Consider the following 20,827-nt stretch of genomic DNA (forward strand, 5'->3'; position numbering starts at 1 on the left):
CTTTGGGGCAGGGCTCTCTTCCCCTCCTGTATCGGTTACTGATTGCTTTATATGTTACTCCTTGTAGAGTGTAAGCTCTTTGGGACAGGGCTCTCTTCCCCTCCTGTATCGGTTACTGATTGCTTTATATGTTACTCTGTATGCCCAATGTATAAAACCCACTTATTGTACAGCGCTGCGGGGTATGTTGGCGCTTTATAAATAAATGTTAATAATAATAATTCAGAATGAGATGAATATTTAGCGGATCGGGACGATGGTTCTTTTGGACAGAACACGGGGCAAACAGACAGACAGACAGACAGACAGACAAGTGGGTGAGACTGGAGCGGAGAGAAAGGGCAGATGAACCCGATCTCATTACTTTCTCTCCTTTCTTTCACATCCATTAGAATATAATCCGCCGGGCAGGCTCGGAGCTGCCATAGAGCCAGCATTGTGCCCTGCCGGGAAACAGAGGGGCATTCTAATTGGAAAGGGCACCGCGCGGCACAGGTCTAAGGATTATTTACGGAAGATTCCATTTATTCTCGTCCTCGAGTTACAGAAGCCTCACAATAAATATATTTTGTGCTATAATAAAAGGCGGACACTCAAAAATGAATCATTCATCTCATTCAATAAAAAGCTGCTCCGCTCCGGACAATGGGCACCTTGTTGGGCTCCCCCAGCTCCTTGTTGGGCTCCCCCAGCTCCTTGTTGGGCTCCCCCAGCTCCTTGTTGGGCTCCCCCAGCTCCTTGTTGGGCCCCCCCAGCTCCTTGTTGGGCCCCCCCAGCTCCTTGTTGGGCTCCCCAGCTCCTTGTTGGGGCTCCCCAGCTCCTTGTTGGGCTCCCCCCCCAGCTCCTTGTTGGGCTCCCCCAGCTCCTTGTTGGGCTCCCCCCAGCTCCTTGTTGGGCCCCCCAGCTCCTTGTTGGGCCCCCCAGCTCCTTGTTGGGCCCCCCAGCTCCTTGTTGGCTCCCCCAGCTCCTTGTTGGGCTCCCCCAGCTCCCTGTTGGGCCCCCCCAGCTCCTTGTTGGGCTCCCCCAGCTCCCTGTTGGGCCCCCCCAGCTCCTTGTTGTGCCCCCCAGCTCCTTGTTGGGCCCCCCCAGCTCCTTGTTGGGCTCCCCCAGCTCCCTGTTGGGCCCCCCAGCTCCTTGTTGTGCCCCCCCAGCTCCTTGTTGGGCCCCCCCAGCTCCCTGTTGGGCCCCCCCAGCTCCTTGTTGGGCCCCCCCAGCTCCTTGTTGGGCCACCCCAGCTCCTTGTTGGGCCCCCCCAGCTCCCTGTTGGGCCCCCCCAGCTCCTTGTTGGGCCCCCCAGCTCATGATAAAGGGGCTTTTGCCATTTCTGGGAGATTTCATAGCGGATGCCGGTTAATGAGAAACAGGTTTATAGATGACACGTTGCAGTACCGCCTCTCACCAGCGGGCAATTCCGACCCATAGGGCTGCAGCAGAACAGCGCCACTGCCTGTAATTCCCCCAATAGGCTGGTGTTACATGTATTTTATATTGTAAATCAGCAAATTATGGGGAGTCTTTTTTAAAGGGCAATTTCATCAGGTGCCAATTCACCTGCCAGCGAGGTTTGTGGGAAAAAAGCAACAAAAACACCCAGGCGGCAGGCAGTGCCCTGGTCAGAACTGAACCCAGGACCCCAGAGCCACATTGCTTTGTTCTTAATACTCCTCCCTCCACGATAATGCCCCGCCTCCCACCACCAATAGCCAGTAGGAATTCTGTAGCAGCGTGCCAGTCTGCGTGTGGCAAAGAGACAGAGGCACAGAGGGAAAGAGAGGGACACAGAGGGAAAGAGAGGGGCACAGAGGGAAAGAGAGGGGCACAGAGGGAAAGAGAGAGGCACAGAGGGAAAGAGAGGGACACAGAGGAAAGAGAGAGGCACAGAGGAAAGAGAGGCACAGAGGGAAGAGAGGGCACAGAGGAAAGAGAGAGGCACAGAGGGAAAGAGAGGCACAGAGGGAAAGAGAGGGGCACAGAGGGAAAGAGAGAGGCACAGAGGGAAGAGAGGAGGCACAGAGGGAAAGAGAGAGGCACAGAGGGAAAGAGAGGGGCACAGAGGGAAAGAGAGAGGCACAGAGGGAAAGAGAGGGGCACAGAGGGAAAGAGAGAGGCACAGAGGGAAAGAGAGAGGCACAGAGGGAAAGAGAGAGGCACAGAGGGAAAGAGAGGGGCACAGAGGGAAAGAGAGAGGCACAGAGGGAAAGAGAGGGGCACAGAGGGAAAGAGAGGGGCACAGAGGGAAAGAGAGGGGCACAGAGGGAAAGAGAGGGCACAGAGGGAAAGAGAGAGGCACAGAGGGAAAAAGAGGAAAGAGAGGGGCACAGAGGGAAAGAGAGAGAAACAGAGGGAAAGAGAGAGGCACAGAGGGAAAGAGAGAGAAACAGAGGGAAAGAGAGGGGCACAGAGGGAAAGAGAGGGGCACAGAGGGAAAGAGAGAGGCACAGAGGGAAAGAGAGAGGCACAGAGGGAAAGAGAGAGAAACAGAGGGAAAGAGAGGGGCACAGAGGGAAAGAGAGAGAAACAGAGGGAAAGAGAGGGGCACAGAGGGAAAGAGAGAGAAACAGAGGGAAAGAGAGAGGCACCGAGGGAAAGAGAGAGAAACAGAGGGAAAGAGAGAGGCACAGAGGGAAAGAGAGAGAAACAGAGGGAAAGAGAGGGGCACAGAGGGAAAGAGAGAGAAACAGAGGGAAAGAGAGAGGCACAGAGGGAAAGAGAGAGAAACAGAGGGAAAGAGAGGGGCACAGAGGGAAAGTGGGGGACAGTTAAGAGCCAATTGAGGGGAAGGGCCCAGACATAAATGGATTTTAATTGGAAATATCTAACGTGTATAATGTGTCTTTATCTGCCTTATCTCCCAGAATGCCCTGCTGGCCGCCTGGCTGTGCATCATGGGAGTTTCAGCTCAGGAAATGGACCGGATATTTCCATGGAATATAATAAGGCAGGAGAGTTTGTTTATTGGCATCTAAAGACGGGGGGGGGCAGCGGGTCAGGCTGGGGCAATACTCCGGGGGCAGCGGGTCAGGCTGGGGCAATACTCCGGGGGCAGGGGGTGGGGGTAACAATGAATTAATTTTACTGCCCTTCCCCCCCCTCCCCTCTCCCAGGCTCCATTACTTCCCCCGGACTGGTTCCCAATGGAACAGGGAAACCCCCCCATAGGGTTATTGTTGAACTACAACTCCCAGCAGCAGCGGCACAACTAGAGGTTACTGGGCCTCACAGCAAATCCAATTTAGGGCCCCAACACATCGATACGTTGGCCCATTCTCCCAAGATATATTGAAATTACTGGGCCCCCCTGCACTCTGAGGCCCCCCTGCACTCTGGGGCCCCCCTGCACTCTGGGCCCCCCTACACTCTGGGCCCCCCTGCACTCTGGGCCCCCCTACACTCTGGGCCCCCTTACACTCTGGGGCCCCCCTACACTCTGGGCCCCCCTGCACTCTGGGGCCCCCCTGCACTCTGGGCCCCCCTACATTCTGGGCCCCCCTACACTCTGGGCCCCCCTGCACTCTGGGCCCCCCTACACTCTGGGCCCCCCTACACTCTGGGCCCCCCTGCACTCTGGGCCCCCCTACACTCTAGGCCCCCCTGCACTCCGGGGCCCCCCTGCACTCTGGGGCCCCCCTGCACTCTGGGCCCCCCTACACTCTGGGCCCCCCTGCACTCCGGGGCCCCCCTGCACTCTGGGGCCCCCCTGCACTCTGGGCCCCCCTACACTCTGGGCCCCCCTGCACTCCAGGGCCCCCCTGCACTCTGGGGCCCCCCTGCACTCTGCTATAGTTACCCTCCTGATTCCCAGAATCCTCTGTCACATTTACAGCTGGTTTATGTTGGTCTCTCACACTGGGGGGCATTACAGCCCACTCTCAATGACAAGACCCCAAGAGCTAACAGTCTTTATGAGACTGCAGCCCCCCCAGACCACACTGGGGCCCACCTCCCCCCAATAACAATGAGCCGCCTTCCCTGGAATCCCCAATACCCCCCCCTGCTGTATATGGCCCCGTGTGCGCCAGTAATGCAGTTAAACTGGTTTATATGGCGCTTTAACCATCTGCCCAATTTCATACAAACTACAAATTCATTCTCAGCCCAGATTTACAGCCCCCTGTCCCACTCGCCGCCACTGTCCCTCTGATCCCTACTGCCCCCTGTTGGCGGCCGAGGGTAGGGCAGCGCTCACAATGAAAGCGCCAGACAATGGGGATTATTTCATCGATGCGCTTCGCTGCTCCGCGGATCTGAAAAGACCATTAACCGCTTTAATGCCACAGGGCGAAATCTCTCCACTTATATTGTCTGTTACCCTACTATACACACTGCCCCCCAGCCTCTCCCCAACACCCCCTTGCCTTACTATACACACTGTCCCCCAGTTACAGCCCCTTCCCCTGACACCCCCTTGCCTTACTATACACACTGTCCCCCAGTTACAGCCCCTTCCCCTGACACCCCCTTGCCTTACTATACACACTGCCCGCCAGTTACAGCTCCTTCCCCTGACACCCCCTTGCCTTACTATACACACTGTCCCCCAGTTACAGCCCCTTCCCCTGACACCCCCTTGCCTTACTATACACACTGTCCCCAGTTACAGCCCCTTCCCCTGACACCCCCTTGCCTTACTATACACACTGCCCCCCCCAGTTACAGCCCCTTCCCCTGACACCCCCTTGCCTTACTATACACACTGTCCCACAGTAACAGCCCCTTCCCCTGGCACCCCCTTGCCTTACTATACACACTGTCCCCCCAGTTACAGCCCCTTCCCCTGACACCCCCTTGCCTTACTATACACACTGTCCCCCAGTTACAGCCCTTCCCCTGACACCCCCTTGCCTTACTATACACACTGTCCCTCCCAGTTACAGTCCCTTCCCCTGACACCCCCTTGCCTTACTATACACACTGTCCCTCCCAGTTACAGTCCCTTCCCCTGACACCCCCTTGCCTTACTATACACACTGTCCCCCAGTTACAGCCCCTTCCCCTGACACCCCCTTGCCTTACTATACACACTGTCCCCCAGTTACAGCCCCTTCCCCTGACACCCCCTTGCCTTACTATACACACTGCCCCCCAGTTACAGCCCCTTCCCCTGACACCCCCTTGCCTTACTATACACACTGTCCCCAGTTACAGCCCCTTCCCCTGACACCCCCTTGCCTTACTATAACACACTGTCCCCCAGTTACAGCCCCTTCCCCTGACACCCCCTTGCCTTACTATACACACTGCCCCCCAGTTACAGCCCCTTCCCTGACACCCCTTGCCTTACTATACACACTGTCCCCAGTTACAGCCCCTTCCCCTGACACCCCCTTGCCTTACTATACACACTGGCCCCCCAGTTACAGCCCCTTCCCCTGACACCCCCTTGCCTTACTATACACACTGCCCCCAGTTACAGCCCCTTCCCCTGACACCCCCTTGCCTACTATACACACTGCCCCCCAGTTACAGCCCCTTCCCCTGACACCCCCTTGCCTTACTATACACACTGCCCCCCCAGTTACAGCCCCTTCCCCTGACACCCCTTGCCTTACTATACACACTGCCCCCCAGTTACAGCCCCTTCCCCTGACACCCCCTTGGCCTTACTATACACACTGTCCCCCAGTTACAGCCCCTTCCCCTGACACCCCCTTGCCTTACTATACACACTGTCCCCCAGTTACAGTCCCTTCCCCTGACACCCCTTGCCTTACTATACACACTGTCCCCCAGTTACAGCCCCTTCCCCTGACACCCCCTTGCCTTACTATACACACTGCCCCCAGTTACAGCCCCTTCCCCTGACACCCCCTTGCCTTACTATACACACTGTCCCCAGTTACAGTCCCTTCCCCTGACACCCCCTTGCCTTACTATACACACTGCCCCCAGTTACAGCCCCTTCCCCTGACACCCCCTTGCCTTACTATACACACTGTCCCCCAGTTACAGTCCCTTCCCCTGACACCCCCTTGCCTTACTAATACACACTGCCCCCAGTTACAGCCCCTTCCCCTGACACCCCCTTGCCTTACTATACACACTGTCCCCCAGTTACAGCCCCTTCCCTGACACCCCTTGCCTTACTATACACACTGCCCCCAGTTACAGCCCCTTCCCCTGACACCCCTTGCCTTACTATACACACTGTCCCCCCCAGTTACAGCCCCTTCCCCTGACACCCCCTTGCCTTACTATACACACTGTCCCCCAGTTACAGCCCCTTCCCCTGACACCCCCTTGCCTTACTATACACACTGTCCCCCAGTCTAGGGGGCCCCCTCAGTGTGTAGAGTGGCTGGGGGGGCAGAATCATTATGTGTGTGGCCCTTCTCTATTCTGTACAATAGTAAGTCCCTGCTCTGTAATCCTGTGTCTGTCCCCTTGCTGCCTGCGCAACTGTCTGGAGTCGCTCATATATGTACCATTGTCTGGGCTTGCCACCCTGCCTGCCATTGTCTGGGCTCGCTACACACACGATTGTCTGGGCTCACTACACACACGATTGTCTGGGCTCACTACACACACGATTGTCTGGGCTCACTACACACACGATTGTCTGGGCTCGCTACACACACGATTGTCTGGCTCAGCTACAAACACCACACAACGATTGTCTGGGCTCACTACACACACGATTGTCTGGGCTCACTACACACACGATTGTCTGGGCTCGCTACACACACGATTGTCTGGGCTCACTACACACACGATTGTCTGGGCTCGCTACACACACGATTGTCTGGGCTCGCTACACACACGATTGTATGGACTCGCTACACACACGATTGTATGGACTCGCTACACACACGATTGTATGGACTCGCTACACACACGATTGTATGGACTCGCTACACACACGATTGTAATGGGCTCGCTACACACACGATTGTATGGACTCGCTACAACACACGATTGTATGGACTCGCTACACACACGATTGTATGGGCTCGCTAACACACGATTGTATGGACTCGCTACACACACGACTGTATGGACTCGCTACAACACGATTGTATGGACTCGCTACACACACGATTGTATGGACTCGCTACACACACGATTGTATGGACTCGCTACAACAACGATTTTATGGACTCGCTACACACACGATTGTATGGACTCGCTACACACACGATTGTATGGGCTCGCTACACACACGATTGTATGGACTCGCTACACACACGATTGTATGGACTCGCTACACACACGATTGTATGGACTCGCTACACACACGATTGTATGGACTCGCTACACACACGATTGTATGGACTCGCTACACACACGATCTGGTATGGACTCGCTACACACACGATTGTATGGGCTCGCTACACACGATTGTATGGGCTCGCTACACACGATTGTATGGACTCGCTACACACACGATTGTATGGACTCGCTACACACACGATTGTATGGACTCGCTACACACACGATTGTATGGACTCGCTACACACACGATTGTATGGGCTCGCTACACACGATTGTATGGACTCGCTACACACACGACTGTATGGACTCGCTACACACACGATTGTATGGACTCGCTACACACACGATTGTATGGACTCGCTACACACACGACTGTATGGACTCGCTACACACACGACTGTATGGACTCGCTACACACACGACTGTATGGACTCGCTACACACACGATTGTATGGACTCGCTACACACACGATTGTATGGACTCGCTACACACACGACTGTATGGACTCGCTACACACACGATTGTATGGACTCGCTACACACACGATTGTATGGACTCGCTACACACACGATTGTATGGACTCGCTACACACGATTGTATGGACTCGCTACACACACGATTGTATGGGCTCGCTACACACGATTGTCTGGGCTCGCTACACACACGATTGTATGGACTCGCTACACACGATTGTATGGACTCGCTACACACACGATTGTATGGACTCGCTACACACACGATTGTATGGACTCGCTACACACACGATTGTATGGACTTGCTACACACACGATTGTATGGACTCGCTACACACACGATTGTATGGGCTCGCTACACACACGATTGTATGGGCTCGCTACACACGATTGTATGGACACGCTACACACGATTGTATGGACTCGCTACACACACGATTGTATGGACTCGCTACACACGATTGTATGGACTCGCTACACCACGATTGTATGGACTCGCTACACACACGATTGTATGGACTCGCTACACACACGATTGTATGGACTCGCTACACACACGATTGTATGGACTCGCTACACACACGATTGTATGGGCTCGCTACACACGATTGTCTGGGCTCGCTACACACACGATTGTATGGACTCGCTACACACGATTGTATGGACTCGCTACACACACGATTGTATGGACTCGCTACACACACGATTGTATGGACTCGCTACACACACGATTGTATGGACTTGCTACACACACGATTGTATGGACTCGCTACACACACGATTGTATGGACTCGCTACACACACGATTGTATGGGCTCGCTACACACACGATTGTATGGACTCGCTACACACACGATTGTATGGGCTCGCTACACACACGATTGTATGGACTCGCTACACACACGATTGGACTCGCTACACACACGATTGTATGGACTCGCTACACACACGATTGTATGGACTCGCTACACACACGATTGTATGGACTCGCTACACACACGATTGTATGGGCTCGCTACACACATGATTGTATGGACTCGCTACACACACGATTGGACTCGCTACACACACGATTGTATGGACTCGCTACACACACGATTGTATGGACTCGCTACACACACGATTGTATGGACTCGCTACACACACGATTGTATGGACTCGCTACACACACGATTGTATGGACTCGCTACACACACGATTGTATGGACTCGCTACACACGATTGTATGGACTCGCTACACACACGATTGTATGGACTCGCTACACACACGATTGTATGGACTCCCTACACACACGATTGTATGGACTCGCTACACACACGATTGTATGGACTCGCTACACACACGATTGTATGGACTCGCTACACACACGATTGTATGGGCTCGCTACACACACGATTGTATGGACTCGCTACACACACGATTGTATGGACTCGCTACACACACGATTGGACTCGCGCCACACACGATTGTATGGACTCGCTACACACACGATTGTATGGACTCGCTACACACACGATTGTATGGACTCGCTACACACACGATTGTATGGACTCGCTACACACACGATTGTATGGACTCGCTACACACATGATTGGACTCGCTACACACACGATTGTATGGACTCGCTACACACACGATTGGACTCGCTACACACACGATTGTATGGGCTTACTACACACACGATTGTATGGACTCACTACACACACGATTGTATGGACTCGCTACACACACGATTGGACTCGCTACACACACGATTGTATGGACTCGCTACACACACGATTGGACTCACTACACACACGATTGTATGGACTCGCTACACACACGATTGGACTCGCTACACACACGATTGGACTCGCTACACACACGATTGGACTCGCTACACACACGATTGGACTCGCTACACACACGATTGTATGGGCTCACTACACACACAATTGGACTCGCTACACACACGATTGTATGGACTCGCTACACACTCGATTGGACTCGCTACACACACGATGGACTCGCTACACACACGATTGGACTCGCTACACACACGATTGGACTCGCTACACACACGATTGTATGGGCTCACTACACACACGATTGGACTCGCTACACACACGATTGGACTCGCTACACACACGATTGGACTCGCTACACACACGATTGGACTCGCTACACACACGATTGGACTCGCTACACACACGATTGTATGGGCTCACTACACACACAATTGGACTCGCTACACACACGATTGTATGGACTCGCTACACACACGATTGTAATGGGCTCACTACACACACAATTGGACTCGCTACACACACGATTGTATGGGCTCACTACACACACAATTGGACTCGCTACACACACGATTGTATGGACTCGCTACACACTCGATTGGACTCGCTACACACACGATTGGACTCGCTACACACACGATTGTATGGGCTCAACTACACACACGATTGGACTCGCTACACACTCCCCACACACGATTGGACTCGCTACACACACGATTGGACTCGCTACACACACGATTGGACTCGCTACACACACGATTGTATGGGCTCACTACACACACAATTGGACTCGCTACACACACGATTGTATGGACTCGCTACACACACGATTGTATGGGCTCACTACACACACAATTGGACTCGCTACACACACGATTGTATGGACTCGCTACACACACGATTGTATGGGCTCACTACACACACAATTGGACTCGCTACACACACGATTGTATGGACTCGCTACACACACGATTGTATGGGCTCACTACACACACAATTGGACTCGCTACACACACGATTGTATGGACTCGCTACACACACGATTGTATGGACTCGCTACACACACAATTGGACTCGCTACACACACGATTGTATGGGCTCACTACACACACAATTGGACTCGCTACACACACGATTGTATGGACTCGCTACACACACGATTGTATGGGCTCACTACACACACGATTGGACTCGCTACACACACGATTGTATGGACTCGCTACACACACGATTGGACTCGCTACACACACGATTGTATGGACTCGCTACACACGATTGTATGGACTCGCTACACACACGATTGGACTCGCTACACACACGATTGTATGGACTCGCTACACACACGATTGTATGGACTCGCTACACACACGATTGGACTCGCTACACACACGATTGTATGGACTCGCTACACACACGATTGTATGGACTCGCTACACACACGATTGTCTGGGCTCGCTACACACACGATTGTATGGACTCGCTACACACACGATTGTATGGACTCGCTACACACACGATTGTCTGGGCTCGCTACACACACAGTTTGACTAATACAATGCGGCCCTTTAGGTACATTTACCCAACGCCCCATATGAAGTGAATGGAGGGACCCTCCACTGGCTGCTGAATTTTATGAATGGAGAGACCACCTAGAAGCTCCCCCCCCCCCCCATGGAATGGACTGAGGGGCTGCACTGAGGGTATTTCAGTATATTCCCTCCCCTGGGGGGTTACGGGGGGTCAGGCTGGGGCAGCGCTACCAGGGTTCAAGGCAATAAATGTACAAACCTGGGACCCCCCCATCCAATTCCCTGCAATCTTATTGTATAAAGCAAATTACTGATTATTATTTATATAGCGCTGACATATTCCATAGCGACTTGCAGAGTTACCCACCATTCCCTGCAGCATTATATACCCCTTGTATCTGCCCTCCCTCTGCCTGTGGGGCCCCGAGATTGTGGGAGCCCAGGGCAAATCCCACCAGAGAAAATATATTTCTGCCCCCAATGCCCTTCCCTGCTGCCCAGTTTGGCACTAAACCACCTTGGTACTGGGCAAAGCAGGGTTAATTCCATTTCAGCCAGTATAGGGCCCAGGGGGGTAATTCCACCACTGCCAGACTGGGGTACATGGGGGGTAATTCCTGTACTGCCAGACTGGGGTACATGGGGGGTAATTCCTGTACTGCCAGACTGGGGCACAAGGGGGTAATTCCTGTACTGCCAGACTGGGGCACAGGGGGGTAATTCCTGTACTGCCAGACTGGGGCACAAGGGGGTAATTCCTGTACTGCCAGACTGGGGCACAGGGGGGCAATTCTTGTACTGCCAGACTGGGGCACAGGGGGGCAATTCCTGTACTGCGTAGAATGGGGCACAGGGGGGTAATTCTTGTACTGCCAGACTGGGGCACAGGGGGGCAATTCTTGTACTGCCAGACTGGGGCACAAGGGGGTAATTCCTGTACTGCCAGACAAAGGTACAGGGGGGCAATTCCTGTACTGCCAGAGTGGGGCACAAGGGGGTAATTCCTGTACTGCCAGATGAAGGCACAGGGGGGCAATTCCTGTACTACCAGACTGGGGCACAGGGGGGTAATTCCTGTACTGTCAGACGAAGACACAGGGGGGTAATTCCTGTACTGCCAAAATGGGGCACAAGGGGGTAATTCCTGTACTGCCAGACTGGGGCACAAGGGGGTAATTCCTGTACTGCCAGACTGGGGCACAGGGGGGTAATTCTTGTACTGCCAGACTGGGGCACAAGGGGGTAATTCCTGTACTGCCAGACTGGGGCACAGGGGGGTAATTCCTGTACTGCCAGACTGGGGCACAAGGGGGTAATTCCTGTACTGCCAGATTGGGGCCCAGGGGGGAAATTCCTGTACTGCCAGACTGGGGCACAGGGGGGTAATTCCTGTACTGCCAGACTGGGGCACAAGGGGGTAATTCCTGTACTGCCAGACTGGGGCACAGGGGGGTAATTCCTGTACTGCCAGACTGGGGCACAAGGGGGTAATTCCGTTGCTGCCAGACTGGGGCACAGGGGGGTAATTCCTGTACTGCCAAAATGGGGCACAGGGGGGTAATTCCTGTACTGTGTAGATTGGGGCACAAGGGGGTAATTCCTGTACTGCCAGACTGGGGCTCAGGGGGGTAATTCCGTTGCTGCCAGACTGGGGCACAGGGGGGTAATTCCTGTACTGCCAAAATGGGGCACAGGGGGGTAATTCCTGTACTGTGTAGATTGGGGCACAAGGGGGCAATTCCTGTACTGCCAGACTGGGGCACAAGGGGGTAATTCCTGTACTGCCAGACTGGGGCTCAGGGGGGTAATTCCGTTGCTGCCAGACTGGGGCACAGGGGGGTAATTCCTGTACTGCCAAAATGGGGCACAGGGGGGTAATTCCTGTACTGTGTAGATTGGGGCACAAGGGGGCAATTCCTGTACTGCCAGACTGGGGCACAAGGGGGTAATTCCTGTACTGCCAGACTGGGGCTCAGGGGGGTAATTCCGTTGCTGCCAGACTGGGGCACAGGGGGGTAATTCCTGTACTGCCAAAATGGGGCACAGGGGGGTAATTCCTGTACTGTGTAGATTGGGGCACAAGGGGGTAATTCCTGTACTGCCAGACTGGGGCTCAGGGGGGTAATTCCGTTGCTGCCAGACTGGGGCACAGGGGGGTAATTCCTGTACTGCCAAAATGGGGCACAGGGGGGTAATTCCTGTACTGTGTAGATTGGGGCACAAGGGGGCAATTCCTGTACTGCCAGACTGGGGCACAAGGGGGTAATTCCTGTACTGCCAGACTGGGGCTCAGGGGGGTAATTCCGTTGCTGCCAGACTGGGGCACAAGGGGGTAATTCCTGTACTGTGTAGATTGGGGCACAAGGGGGCAATTTCTGTACTGCCAGACTGGGGCACAAGGGGGTAATTCCTGTACTGTGTAGATTGGGGCACAAGGGGGTAATTCCGTTGCTGCCAGACTGGGGCACAGGGGGGTAATTCCGTTGCTGCCAGACTGGGGCACAGGGGGGCAATTCCGTTGCTGCATTGTACAACATTCATCCCGTTATTTATGCCCAATCGAACAATCCGGCAGCTGTGAAAGTGTAAAATATGTGCAAGAGGCGGAGCCGAGCCGCAGTCCTACCGCCATTTAACCCTTTGTGCATCTCACTCGCCCCCACGTTACTGAGGGTTAAATATTCCTATGGGGGGGGGTTAAACATATGAAAAACAAATGCCTTTGAAATAATAAAGTAAGGAATGCAGAGAGTGCAATAAATAAATAATATACAGTTACAGAGATGCGATGCCGCATGTTGGGGAGGAAGGAGAGTCCTGACCCGCAGAGCTTACAATCTAAATAAAAACAGGATGTTTGCAGGAGTTCAAGCCCTTTCCTAGTCGAGTCGGGGCAGAGAGAGGGGCATAAAGCTCTGTACTGAGCTATTAGCTGTGAGTACTGACCCAGACGCCAGAACCCCCCCCCCAGTTCTGGTTCCAACTCCCAGCACCCTTTGGCAGCCACGTTGGATGTAACTATTAAAAGCACTGTATTTAAAGGGGAAGTCTGCCCGACTCAGGGAAGATCCAGCCTGACAGCGGGGAAAGGAACTGGACATTTCCGGCCTCTCTTCCTGCCGCACAAGCACAGCCAGCAGGGAAGGGGTTAACAGAGAAGCCTCCAGTTTATTTGCTTTCTCTCTGAATAAAGTCCAGTTTGTGATACACCCCCCCCCAACACACACAGCGAGGGGGATGTTTAACCCTCTCAGAGCCCCTAACACTGCAACCATTCAGCAAACACGGCCCTATCAGAGCCCCCCGAGTCCTGCAACCGTTCCCCGATACATTGTCCCTTCAGACCCCCAATCCCCCCAATCCGAGTCACTATCTGAGACCCCCCCCAGTTGTGCCCCCATTCAATAGAACCCAGCGCCTTTAATGCCCTTAGCTCTGTGCCTGAACTACAAATAACAGCCCCATACGGGCCCCCAGCCAGCGAGCACCCAGCGCAGCCCCCTTAGAGCCCCCAGCCAGCGAGCACCCAGCATAGCCCCCTTAGAGCCCCCAGCCCTGCCAGTTTGCACCCAGCGCAGCTCCCTTAGAGCCCCCAGCCAGCAAGCACCCAGCGCAGCCCCATCAGAGCCCCCAGCCCTGCCAGTTTGCACCCAGCGCAGCCCCATTAGAGCCCCCAGCCAGTGAGCACCCAGCGCAGCCCCATTAGAGCCCCCAGCCCTGCCAGTTTGCACCAAGCGCAGCCCCCTTAGATCCCCCAGCCCTGCCAGTTTGCACCCAGCGCAGCCCCATTAGAGCCCCCAGCCAGCGAGCACCCAGCGCAGCCCCATCAGAGCCCCCAGCCCTGCCAGTTTGCACCCAGCGCAGCCCCATTAGAGCCCCCAGCCCTGCCAGTTTGCACCAAGTGGAGCCCCATTAGAGCCCCCAGTCCTGCCAGTTTGCACCCAGCGCAGCCCCATTAGAGCCCCCAGCCCTGCCAGTTTGCACCAAGCGGAGCCCCATTAGAGCCCCCAGTCCTGCCAGTTTGCACCAAGCGGAGCCCCATTAGAGCCCCCAGTCCTGCCAGTTTGCACCAAGTGGAGCCCCATTAGAGCCCCCAGTCCTGCCAGTTTGCACCAAGTGGAGCCCCATTAGAGCCCCCAGCCCTGCCAGTTTGCACCCAGCGCAGCCCCCAGCCCTGCCAGTTTGCACCCAGCGCAGCCCCCAGCCCTGCCAGTTTGCACCCAGCGCAGCCCCCAGCCCTGCCAGTTTGCACCCAGCGCAGCCCCCAGCCCTGCCAGTTTGCACCCAGCTAACTAAACAAGCGGGGGGAGAGGAGTTGATGGGAGTTGATTCCCTCAGACACTGATCCACTTTCCAGATTATTGGATTTGACAAGAAATTCATTTTATTGACTCCCTGGGTCCGACCCACCGGGAACCAATCGAGGGGGTGAAGCGACGGCACCGGCTACACCGTAACTCACACGGCAATCAATGGAGGAAGAACAACAGGTTGCAAGCTCTTCAGCCAAAGGGACAAATTCCTGATTTTATAAGAATCGGCGACTGGAATTTGTTCCCAAGTAGGAAAGAAAAAGGGTTTTTGGGGCAAAAGTTCTTTTTGTTTTAAAGTGAAGTTGAATTGGTAGTGACCCTTTGTGGCCAAAGCTGAGCGAGAGATTGGCACGGGGGGCGGGCGAGGGGGTCACACGGAGGGGCGGGCAAGGGGGTCTGTTTGTTTTTTTGTCTCCCAGTTCTAAACCGTTTCTCCTTTTTTGATGTTTATGGGGACGTGACGGGAAGGTTAATGAGCAAAACCCCCGGCCACAAAGAAATAAATTACCATTTGAAAAAAAAAAATCATTAAATTCATCCCGTAAGGATCCCACCGCCACCCACCTACCCACCTACCTACCAACCTGCCCCAGTCAGGGGCACCCACGGGGAAAAGGTTCAAGATCTCTGTTTATGGAACAATAAGATGATCGGCGTGGGGAATCGCAGGGTGGGATTATTGCCCCCGAGGTGGGTAATTCAGGCATAATACCCCATAATGTTTAATCCAACCTGCAGCCCTATAGCTGAACTACAACTCCCAGAATCCCCCGAGAGCCTCAGCTTGAGTTTGGTGCCACTGCAGCCCCTTCGCTGACAAGGGGGCACAAGCCTTTCTCTAATTGCCCCTGCCCCACAAGCGCTTCATTGAGGGGTCACACAGAGAAGGAAAACACCCCCTCCTGATGGCATTTAATCCCAGTCCTGTTTTATTGGCATCTATTACCTGGGTACCTGCCCCCAATGCCTTCTCTGCCCCCTTTGTTCCTTTTGAAACCCTCAAACGTGAGATTTAAGTTTGAAGCCGGTGACAAAGGGATTAATAGCCCCCAGATAATGCCCCATTGTGCGACTGTCAGCTTGATAAATTGGCACTGGGATGGGCAAGATGCTTAATGGGGCATCACAAGGACAAGGGGGGGTGACTGATAGGGGTACCTGAGTTGGTCTATGATATAGAATATGGGCATTGGGGTATCAGCATGGGCAGGGGGGTATCAGCATGGGCAGGGGGGTATATCACAGGGGGCACCCAGAAAGTAATTGGGGGGCAGGGGGGGCGCAAAACTGATATCAAATCGGTGCAAAACAGAGAATTCGCCCCTTTAATGAATATAAATGCCAGAGACCCCCAGCAGCACCCCCAGCCCCCCCAAAACAGCCTCCGAGTAACAGAAAACATTTCCCAGCAGCCATTCCGGGCCCAATCACAGCAGCAACACCGAACCGGTACTTACTGGGTCCGGAGATGGGGGTCCTCAGGGCATGGGAGTGCTGCAGGGTCCGGGGGTCCCACAAGTCCAAAGGGGGGCGCAGGGCTGCCAGTCCCGGGGTGCGGAGGGTTCCAGGGGCGCTCGGTACAGATCCCAGGGCTTCCAGGGGCCCAACTAGCGCTCAGGGGTCCCGGGAGGAGAGAGCAGAACCGGAGCGGACTGTGAGCTCAGCGGCTGCAACACAGAGCGGAGCTGCAGGGAGAGGAGGGGGAGGCGCTGATGTCAGTGTCCCCGCCCCCTGCCCCGCCCCTCCCTGCCATATGGGCATTGTGTTCGGGCATCTGCACAAAAGCGGCGCTGGCAAAGGCTTTACAGGCACATACAGGGGCATGGGTGTAGGCTGGCACTGTCTGACTGGCACATTGCGCTACAGGCTGGGGATATGTATAGGGAGATCTCACCATCAGCATAGGAAGGGGTTCCTTACTGTAAGGGCAGTCAGGTTATGGGATTCCCTACCCAGAGAGGGGGAATGAGTGATACATTGGGGGTGGGGAGGAAAGGGGATCTCACCATCAGCATAGGAAGGGGTTCCTTACTGTAAGGGCAGTCAGGTTATGGGGTTCCCTACCAAGAGAGGGGGAATGAGTGATACATTGGGGGTGGGAGGAAAGGGGATCTCACCATCAGCATAGGAAGGGGTTTCTTACTGTAAGGGCAGTCAGGTTATGGGGTTCCCTACCCAGAGAGGGGGAATGAGTGATACATTGGGGGTGGGGAGGAAAGGAGATCTCACCATCAGCATAGGAAGGGGTTTCTTACTGTAAGGGCAGTCAGGTTATGGGGTTCCCTACCCAGAGAGGGGGAATGAGTGATACATTGGGGGTGGGGAGGAAAGGGGATCTCACCATCAGCATAGGAAGGGGTTCCTTACTGTAAGGGCAGTCAGGTTATGGGGTTCCCTACCCAGAGAGGGGGAATGAGTGATACATTGGGGGTGGGGAGGAAAGGGGATCTCACCATCAGCATAGGAAGGGGTTCCTTACTGTAAGGGCAGTCAGGTTATGGGGTTCCCTACCAAGAGAGGGGGAATGAGTGATACATTGGGGGTGGGGAGGAAAGGGGATCTCACCATCAGCATAGGAAGGGGTTCCTTACTGTAAGGGCAGTCAGGTTATGGGGTTCCCTACCCAGAGAGGGGCCTCTGGGTACTGGGAATGCCAGGGGGGCTGTAAGGTGCCACAGACAGTCACTATTTATTGGGCTGGGGGGGCTGTTTGTGCCTCTGGGTACTGGGAATGCCAGGGGGGCTGTAAGGTGCCACAGACAGTCACTATTTATTGGGCTGGGGGGGGGGGGGCTGTTTGTGCCTCTGGGTACTGGGAATGCCAGGGGGGCTGTAAGGTGCCACAGACAGCCTATCTACTGGGGAGAGACTGGATTCACTTACCCAGGGGGAGGTTCCTGCCTGACCATGGGAAAGAGAGCAGCCCAGGAGCAGGAAGTACAGAGAATCAGAGCTCTGTACCTGGGTAAGTACTGGGGGGAGATTGGATTCACTTACCCAGGGGGAGGTTCCTGCCTGACCATGGGAAAGAGAGCAGCCCAGGAGCAGGAAGTACAGAGAATCAGAGCTCTGTACCTGGGTAAGTACTGGGGGGAGATTGGATTCACTTACCCAGGGGGAGGTTCCTGTCTGACCATGGGAAAGAGAGCAGCCCAGGAGCAGGAAGTACAGAGAATCAGAGCTCTGTACCTGGGTAAGTACTGGGGGGAGATTGGATTCACTTACCCAGGGGGGGGTTCCTGTCTGACCATGGGAAAGAGAGCAGCCCAGGAGCAGGAAGTACAGAGAATCAGAGCTCTGTACCTGGGTACCAGTCGTTTATACTTACCCTTTATTCCTGTAGTCTGTGTATGGGGGGGGGGGGGTTAGAGCTGCTGATAAAAGGGCAAATAAAATTCAGCATATTATGAGGCAAAGTTGGGGCAGAATCCCCGGTACACAAGCAGTGCGACTCCTGAGTAATTGTACTTAGCAGGGAGATGGAGCCCCGGCAGCGTTTCCATCATGGGAAGGAAAATCATTTTAAATGTCATATTTTTAAACGTGTTTTACATATTCATGACCCGCCGGCGCTCGGATGTTAAAGAGAAATTCTATTGGCTGCCGGCGCGGCCGATGTTCCGCGCTAAACGGGAAAACTGAGTCGGGAATTCAGATTTAGGGCTAGAAAGGAAAATGAAGGATTGTACCGACCCTGAACATCTTGGCCCATTGCCCCTAGCAGCCAATGAGTGAGCCCCAAGCCCTGCCTGTACATTGCTGCTCTCCTCCCTATGTCCAGGCAGGGGGGGCAGGACTCCATGTAACTCACTGACAGGATCAGGTTCCTACTTTGCAGTGATTGCAATGGGAAATTTGCCTGAGCAAGAGCTCCTTCTAGTGGCCACCCAGGAATGTGCAGCAATCTGATGCCCCGGGCCATGGGCACTAACAGAGGGGCAACTGCAGGAATGTGCCCATTGTGTAGGGAGGTAAGTACCCAGCAGGTGAATGGTTATTGTATTAGGGTTTACTTATCCTTTATATCCGGAGACAGGAAGTAACATGTACACCCACATTCTGGGTCAGTCTTACACCCTAATTAATCCTTTAATCAGTAACTTCCCCCCAGTACTTACCCAGGTACAGAGCTCTGATTCTCTGTACTTCCTGCTCCTGGGCTGCTCTCTTTCCCATGGTCAGGCAGGAACCTCCCCCTGGGTAAGTGAATCCAATCTCCCCCCAGTACTTACCCAGGTACAGAGCTCTGATTCTCTGTAACTTCCTGCTCCTGGGCTGCTCTCTTTCCCATGGTCAGGCAGAAACCTCCCCCCTGGGTAAGTGAATCCAATCTCCCCCAGTACTTACCCAGGTACAGAGCTCTGATTCTCTGTACTTCCTGCTCCTGGGCTGCTCTCTTTCCATGGTCAGACAGGAACCTCCCCCCCCCCTGGGTAAGTGAATCCAATCTCCCCCAGTACTTACCCAGGTACAGAGCTCTGATTCTCTGTACTTCCTGCTCCTGGGCTGCTCTCTTTCCCATGGTCAGACAGGAACCTCCCCCCCCTGGGTAAGTGAATCCAATCTCCCCCCAGTACTTACCCAGGTACAGAGCTCTGATTCTCTGTACTTCCTGCTCCTGGGCTGCTCTCTTTCCCATGGTCAGACAGGAACCTCCCCCCCCCTGGGTAAGTGAATCCAATCTCCCCCCAGTACTTACCCAGGTACAGAGCTCTGATTCTCTGTACTTCCTGCTCCTGGGCTGCTCTCTTTCCCATGGTCAGACAGGAACCTCCCCCCCCTGGGTAAGTGAATCCAATCTCCCCCCAGTACTTACCCAGGTACAGAGCTCTGATTCTCTGTACTTCCTGCTCCTGGGCTGCTCTCTTTCCCATGGTCAGGCCCCAGAGATGAATATTATATTATTAGTTGGTGGATGAAAATAATGAAATGGAAAAGGAAACAGTAAATAACAGGAAGAGAAACAAACAAAGTAAATACAAGTTTCCCTTTAATGAGTGGGGGGATTTGCTTCTGCCAGAAATCCCAGTAGGGGTGCAGGGGGGCCCCCAGTGTTTGTCCATTCGGGGTCTCTGGCTTTTCTCTGTGCAGAGGAGCCCCCCTGCCGTTACCTGCCCCCCACAATATGCAGCAGTATATAGAGCAGTCTGGGGGCGCTAACACTATCGGGCCCCGGGGTAGCAGTTCGGGCCCCGGGGTACTTATAAGGGCAGAACCTGTGCGGAATCCCAGCCCCCAGTCTGCTCAGGGCAATTAGACAGCAATGTGAGTCTGTAGGTCTCGCCCTGTCACTGTCGGGACCACTCAGAGCTGCTTTATTCCTCCAGAAGCCCCCGGGGGGCAGGTAACGACCCCCCCACCCAGGGGCACATCTGTCTGGGGCAAGTACTGACCTGAAACCCACGGGAGAGTCTGAGACATTCTCTGTGTAACTTACTGTAGCCTCTCGCTCTGTCTCGCACCCCCAGTCTCTCTCTCGCTGTCTCACACCCACAGTCTCTCTCTGTCTCTCGCTGT

General features: G+C 54.4%; 1 protein-coding gene across 1 annotated transcript in view; it reads right to left on the reverse strand.

Moving 5' to 3' along the window:
* sema5b (semaphorin 5B) overlaps positions 1–17,004 on the reverse strand; it is a 140,711-nt gene extending 123,707 nt beyond the window's left edge. Inside the window, 1 exon segment of the mRNA XM_031892879.1 lies at positions 16,768–17,004. The gene's annotated coding sequence lies outside the window, so the exon portion shown is untranslated.
* Between the last annotated feature and the right edge of the window lie 3,823 nt (positions 17,005–20,827).

Source organism: Xenopus tropicalis, chromosome 9 (genome assembly GCF_000004195.4).
Source record: "Xenopus tropicalis strain Nigerian chromosome 9, UCB_Xtro_10.0, whole genome shotgun sequence".
Taxonomy (NCBI): Eukaryota; Metazoa; Chordata; class Amphibia; order Anura; family Pipidae; genus Xenopus; species Xenopus tropicalis.